This window comes from Suncus etruscus, chromosome 3 (genome assembly GCF_024139225.1).
Source record: "Suncus etruscus isolate mSunEtr1 chromosome 3, mSunEtr1.pri.cur, whole genome shotgun sequence".
Classification (NCBI taxonomy): Eukaryota; Metazoa; Chordata; class Mammalia; order Eulipotyphla; family Soricidae; genus Suncus; species Suncus etruscus.
The window spans coordinates 167874650-167882479 of record NC_064850.1 but is presented as its reverse complement, the minus strand read 5'-3'; the positions used below and the strand labels follow the sequence as shown (position 1 = coordinate 167882479).

The 7830-nt window shown below is 34.3% G+C and overlaps 1 non-coding gene across 1 annotated transcript; it reads left to right on the top strand.

Moving 5' to 3' along the window:
* Window positions 1–7437: 7437 nt before the first annotated feature.
* Window positions 7438–7540, top strand: LOC126004881 (U6 spliceosomal RNA). Its single transcript, XR_007494108.1, has one exon. It is a non-coding gene; the product is annotated as a U6 spliceosomal RNA (small nuclear RNA).
* The last annotated feature ends 290 nt before the right edge of the window (window positions 7541–7830 follow it).

Here is a 7830-nt window from a genome sequence, read left to right as displayed (position 1 = left end):
GCAGCACACATAATTTCAAATCAAAATTTTCTTCTACAGTAGCCTCAAGTCATTTCTAATTTACATGTATTCCTGTCAATATTAGAATTGCTATTACTTCATAACAAATAGTAAACTCAAATTATATTATAATTCTTTATTACATTTATATTCATGACATTATTTGAGATAACTAGGAACACTACTGATCTTTCTAAGTCCTTTCTTATCTAGAATAAAAAAGCATTTTTATTCAATTACTTTATGTATGTCATAGACGAACATTCTGATTTGTCATTATCTGGCCTCAGAAAAGTTTTTCAATGTTCTATTTCTAGACTTCCTAGAGTCTGCTTCTAAATGTCCTGAATTTTATAGAAACAAGGAGAAAGAAGTCAGAATTGGCCTGGAGCTCAGAACTGTCTTAACACTAGGAATGGGCTCAGAGGAGTCTTCTAAAAGTGAGAAGGGTAGATTATTATATTGCATTATTAATATGCAATGGATATGCATTTATTCATGTATGGTTGGCTCTACCTTTTCAACATTAAATTACTTTCTACCTTATAAAAACTGAGTTCCAAATGCTTTTCTGAAGTGCAAATTGTCCAGGGAGAAAAGATCTTTCTGTTAGATTGGTATTCAAGGCCAGAGCTAAGAAAAATGAAGCAAATAAAGATTTTTCTTGGTATTTTTCCAACATAGATAAAAGTAAAGAGCCAAAGTTTAAAAAATATACGACTGACTCTTCTAAGAGATCCATTTTCTCATTTTATTTTTATTCATTCAAAACCAGTTATTGTATACAGATGACAATTATTACACACGTACTGTATTATCCTTGGGGAAGGAGGCACTAGGGGTAGGATGGAGATACTTTGCAGATCTCAGCTCCCACTTCCAACACTGTGCTCTGGTATCATTCCTGGATTAGCTTTGTAAACCACTCGCAGTGTCAGAAATTCAATTCAGGTCAGATATGTGCAATAGAAGTGCTGTAACTCCTATACTATCTCTCTGTACTCTGGCTGAAAGTATTTTTTAAAATACAATTTACTTTGCATTCTAATAGCCAAAGAGTACCATCTGATCCGGTAAAAATTCAAAAGGTAGAGTTAGTACAGCCCTTCCGTTTTCAGAAAATAGAATCACTAAAGCATTTTTGAACATTCCCATATTTATACCACCCTGTTATGAATCCACAAAATAAGAGGGAATATCTGCAACTATGGACAGCTATCAAAGAAAGTAATATAGTGTTCTATTAGTGTCTGTTATATATTTGTTGGTAACACAATATAATAGAAAGCACTGTAGATTAAGTACAATCTGATAACTTTACCCAAACCATTTTTCTATCTCTGTGAATAATTTTTGTGATATTTCTTTATTAATAAAAGTTGGTAGAAACACTATGTGATCAGTACACGTTTTATTCTAAATAATTTACCTTAACAATTTTAAATTTGGATTGAAATTATTAGTATATTTTATTTCTATTTTATTTAATTTAAAAACTGTGGTTACAAAGTTGTTTATGATTGAGTTTCACATTTCCTGTCAGCAAAGAACTCAGTTTCCCTTAACATTCCTCCTGCCTGTTTCTGGTTCAGGCAGTTTATTTCTCTCTCGCTCTTTGTCTTTCTACCCTTTTGTTTCCTATTAGGTACTGTGTTTCACACTATTTTTAATGAAAGAGTTTCTTCTTCATGCATCATTTTTCCTTTTCTTCATTTATTTCTTTGTTCTTGTTTACCTTCTTCCAAAATTGTATTCCGAAAGTTCTCTCATTGAGTTACACACACACAAAAAAAAAAAAAGAAAAAAAAAAAGAAAAAAGAAAAACACCATAGTAAGTACATGGATACCAGTAAACAGAAAATTTAAGTACCTTAAAAAGTTCAGAAGGGGCCGGAGAGATAGCATGGAGGTAAAGCGTTTGACTTTCATGCAGAAGGTCATTGGTTTGAATCCGGCATCCCTTATGGTCCCCGGAGCCTGCCAGGAGCGATTTCTGAGCATGGAGCCAGGAGTGGCCCCTGAGCGCTGCTGGGTGTGACCCAAATACCAGATAAACAAATAAATAAATAAATAAAGTTCAGAAAACTATTCACCAGGGTTTATGTCAAATCTTCCCACAAGCCTTATTTCCAACCCCAGTTGAATGGATTTGAAGCAGCATAATCATGAAGAGTTAATAAACCAAGCCAGTCAGGAGAGAATCATGGAGTCAGTTGGCTTCTCCCCTGTGGTCCCTCTCTGCACACCAAACAAAACTAAAATTTCTTTATTTATCAAACAGAAGGGTAAAGTTCTCTAAGTGTCAAAAGTTATTTTCCTCTAGGTGGACAGTTACATAAAAAAGGGATAGGTGAAAAAAAAGAGGAAGTTGGGGAAAAGCCTATGTTTTGGGTTAAAGGAGGGTTTGACCTAAGAGGTAGGTTTTATAGAATAATATATATGTACATAACAAATTTGGAAAGAATCCATAGTAAATATAGTAATACCTAAAAACAAAGGAAGATTCTCTCAGTGGTTAAATGCAAAGCAAAAGAGTCTAGTCTGTGTATTTCAACAGATTGACCAATCAAAAAAAAAAAAAAAAAACCAAAGTGTCTGGTTAAACTCATATTACAGAGAACCATAGTATGCTATCAAGTAAAAATAATTGAACACTTACCCTTTTTTTGGGGGGGGGGATATCATGTGTAGCTCAGAGAACAGAAACCACTCCTTAAAATACTCAGTTAAGTAGGTCTGATTTTTCCATGCACTACCCCAGGAATTTGGTACTGCTTGATTCCTATGGTGCCACAGCCATCAGATATACCCTCACTGCTCAGTGCTTTTAGGCCTATACCCAGTGATGCTTAGAAAAATATGAATTATAAGGTATTAAACTTGAGTTAAGTGCAAGCTAGGCATATGACAATACAAAACAGCCTATACCAGTTTTATTAAAGGAAAAAATAATGAAAATAGTAGAGTTAATTTAGTAAATGTTAATTGCAAAAACTAAAAATACAAATATTATGAGTAGTATGAAAAGGGCAAATGTAATCATTTAAAGTTGAAATATATTTAAGGGAGTTAAAGCATCTTTTAAGTAACTTAAAACATGAGCTTGGTAACAATTAAGAAGATATTATCCTTATTCCTTTTTTAAAATAATATGTTTACTTAAGCACCCTGATTACAAACATGTTTGTAGTTGGGTTTCAGTCGTAAAAAGAACACCCCCCTTCACCAGTGCAACATTCCCACCACTATTGCTCCCCATCTCCCTCCTCCCCCAGCCCCTGCCTGTATTTAAAACAGGCATTATTCTTATTCCTAAAGCTAGTGAATGTGCCAATTTTACTTTGTTCTTTTTATGAAATGGTAATATAGGTTCTGCAATCACATCTAAAGTTGACTTATTTATTTTACAAAAAGACTTGACTAGAAGGCATTCTCATCAGTAGTAAATGAGAGTTTCTTTCTTCCCACATCCATGCCAGCAGTGGTTGTTTTTGTTCTTTGTGATGTGTGCCAATCTCTGTGGCATGAGAAGATATCTCATTATTGTTTTCGTTTGTATTTCCCTGATAATTAGTGATGTGGAGCATTTTTTCATATTTTTTTGCCATCTGTATTTCTTCTTTGATGAAATGTCTGTTTATTTCTTCTCCCCATTTTTGGATGAGGTTAGATGTGTTTTTCTTGTTAAGTTCTGTCCGTTTCTTGTGTATCTTAGATATTAGCCATTTATCAGATGGGTGTTGTGTGAAGAGTTTCTCCCGTTCCATGGTTGACCTTTCTACCCTAGTCACTTCTTTTAATTGTATAATCTTCTCAGCTTAATATAATCCCATTTGTTTTTCTCTGCTTCCACTTGTTTGGACAGTGGTGTTTCCTCCTTGAGTTTTGGAAAACAATATGAATTTTCCTTAAAAAACTGTTTATTGAGCTCCCATGTGATACAGCAATACCAATCTTAGGGATATACCCTAGGATCATAAAAACACAATACTATATATATAAACTATAAATACGTAGTATAATATATATTATATTATATATGTAACATACAATATATATTATAATATATTATAATATTATAAACTGTACTTCTGTTGCATAGCATCGCTATTTATAATAGCCAAATTCTGGAAACAATCCAGATGCCCCAAAACAGATGGCTGGCAACAGAAACTGACACATCTATAAAAAAGGAATACAAATACTATGCCTCTAATGTTTAAGGGGTTACGTAAGTTTTATGGCTTTAGATTGTCTTGTGTGCTGTTAAGAAATATTATAATGTGTTACAATCTGGGGACTTGAGGGACAAAGTAATTGTACATGGATTCTGTTTTATTTATCTTAATGTTCTTTGGCTGAAAGTTCAAAGTTAAGATAACAGCAAGGGGACTTCTTCTGAGAATTATGTTATGGGTGATTGTCTTTCCACTGTAACTTTACCTTGTCCTATTTCTTTACATCTTTGTTCTCATAATTAAAAATAAAAAAAATTTTTAAAAAAGGAATACTATGCAGTTGTTAGAAGAAACGAAGCAACAAAATGAGCGTATACTTCAATTGACTTGAAAACTATTATGTTGAGGGAAATAGTCATAGAGAGATAAGCAGAATAGTCTCACTCATTTGTGGTAATCAAGAAAAATAAAAGACAGTATAATAATAACACCCAGAGACAATAGAAATGAGGGTGGAATGATCAGCCCATGATAACAAGCTTATTGCAGAGAGTTGTAACTGCAATTAGAGAAATAACTACACTAACAGGTGCTATGACAATGATAAGAGAGAAATGTCTTGAAGATAGGCAGGACTGGGGGAAGAAGGGAATGGTGGAAAACTGGTGGAAGGAAAGATGCACTGGTGAAGGGGGGGTGTATATTTTATGGCTGAAATCCAACTACAAACATATTTGTAGGACTGGAGGGATAGCGCAGTGGTAGGGTGTTTGCCTTGCACACAGCTGACCTAGCACAAACCTCGGTTGGATCCCCAGCATTCCATATTGTCCCCCCAAGCCAAGAGCGATTTCTGAGCACATAGCCATGAGTAAACCTTGAGCATCACTGGGTGTGGCCCAAAAACAAACACAAAAAAATGTTGGTTACCATTGTGCTTAAATAAAGAGATTATTTAAAAAATAAAGTTGACTTAATATAAAGGCATGTTTATAATTTGAGGGTTCTTTTCATCATTTTCATAGTTTAAGAATAAGATACTGGGGCCATAGTGATAGTATAGTGGATAAGGATCATATATTGAACACTGCTGAGAAGAGTTCTATCAGTTACTGAGCCCCATAAAAATTGACCTATGAATGCAGAGCCAGTGTCCTACAGCAAAGCAAAATAGAATAAGATACTGATTTTTCCCAGAAAATGCATTTTGCCTCAAATTTACAAAATTAAACTGTTGAACTTTTAACTTGCCTTGTGCTATAGACTTTAAGTTATCAGACCACAGTTCCATAAACAAATTTAAAAAAAAATATTTCTCTCTGCATGTCTATTCCTACATGTGTCTGACTAACTTAAACTTGTATTGGTTCAGCTTCTCTGAGAAATTTATTCCAAACACGTCGGAACCATAAAGAAATCTAGAATATGCCATCATTGTGCTAAGAACAAACAGGGGTCAGAACTATAATACACATGTAGAACACTTGTTTTGTACACTGCTAAAACAGGTTCGATTCTCAGTACTCAGACAAGTGCTAAACTTTGCCTGGAGTGCTAACTGAATGCGAAGACTACTAAGGAGTGATCCCTGAGCACTTTGGGTAGCCCCAAATATATAATATGCCTAATTATGTCTCTATATGCTATGTAAAATCTGGCAAAATATATGTTCTAAATGGATTTCATACGTGATGAATATCAGTTTCAGACACTTTATTATACCTTTTCTACACAGAAACAGTTGCTACTGAAATACTTTCCTTTTCTGTTGTCTTAAAATGCTCCTAATCTCATTCACTATTAAAATGTTTCCATGTACATACTATCATTCTGCATTTGTTCCATGTAATGTGCATCATTCCCTCTCCATACCCTGTTTTTATTTTTTTAACACATTTACTGATTTGATTGGCAAAGCACACTTCATCACAAATTAGAGTTCCTGGCATGAACTGAGATCCCTCCCTGTATCAGGAGTGGGCAGGTACTAGAAGTACTGGAGAGGCCTCTCTCTGTTCTCTGCTCACAGTATTGCTGAGGCTTGAGGAGCTCTTCCACAGAGGCAACACCCATCTGTCTAGGTGTAATGTAGAACCACTTCTACCGTTTCCCATGAGTACCCTCATCTCAGTCTGCACAGAGTAAGTGATATGACTGACAACCGAGAAGCTCACCCAATCCATTTCCACAGACACTTCAATTTGAACTGCAGTATAATCATATCCTAGACCAGATTGAACAGTTGTCTCTCAAATAGTGAATATTCAGACACAAAAATGATCAATTTAGCATATGTTCTTTGTCTTTCACTCTGTTTGCAAACTTCTCAGAGGCAAACATGTTAGAAAAATTACAGGAAAAGCTGCCTAGATAAGATTAAAATTCTTTCTCTCTATAAGGAATGTGATAGCAAGCTATTGTGAGGAAAAAAAAAAAAAGTACCTCACAGCAAATCGTGAATCATAAGATTTTTGTTGTTCAAATCTATTTTGAGCAAGACATCTCTATGTGTTGTGTTGGTATCCAGGTTATTATACTTTGGTTGGAACTTCAGACTTATTGAAACAATAACATGTTACAAATAAAGTAGCACAGTGGAGGAAACAATGGTCCTTTTCAGCAGGAATTAAACTATGGTTCAGTGAAAAATAAAATGTTGGGTAGTATGCTAAGCAGAACAAGTTTGAATTAAGTCTGTCTACATTCTTTTCTATTGTCTGACTCAAAATATCTGCTTTCACATTCCTTATCAGTAGCAAGTTTAATCTCCTGTTTGCCAAAGAGCAACAACAACAATAACATTTCTTGGTTTTAAAAATGAAAAGAAAGGAAGTCATATTTTGTTATGATTAGTTCATTTCTTATTTAGATCCCCATCCAAGAATGTAAGTCCCAACATCTGAGGCAGAATTTTAATAAGATAAACAAACATCTTTAAGACATTACCACTGTCTAAACATAGAGGGCAGAATTAGAATAATGATTCAAAACTAAAGCGACACAAATTTTGGGAAGCATTGTGAAACTAAAATTGGTCATTTGGCAGTATGTCTGCGTATAAAGGCCATTTTTGGCAATAATTTTCTCATAGAACCTGCTTTGTTTTTAACATTCTCTTCGCAACCACTCCCAAGTGGGCCTGTTCTTCAGGTCCCAGACGGAGTCTCCTTTGAATATTTCAGCAACATCTCCTATGGAGAAATTCATTCATTCACTTAGCAAGTAGTTGTTGAAAGATTCGTGTTAAAAGTTGCCTTTTGTACTCACTTCTGCAGCACATATACTAAAATTGGAATGATACAGAGGAGATTAACATGGGCCCTGAACAAGGGAGAAAAAAAGAAGAAAAGGTTCCCTTTTAGAATAAAATATTCTATTTTAGAGTATTAATATCTAGTTATTTTGTTTGTCTCTAGTATCAAAGTATTCTTTCTCTTTTCTTTTTCTAGTAATATGTTTTTAAGCACCATGATTACAAACATGTTTGTAGTTGAGTTTCAGTTATAAAAAATGAAAGAACACCTCCCTTCACCTGTGCTTTCTCCATAAAGAAATAGAACTCGGAAACTTTACAACAGGGTTTTTTTTTATATGTATAGTTTTATATCTATGGTTTCAAATAATCTATATTCAGAGGTCATCTGTGCTCTTG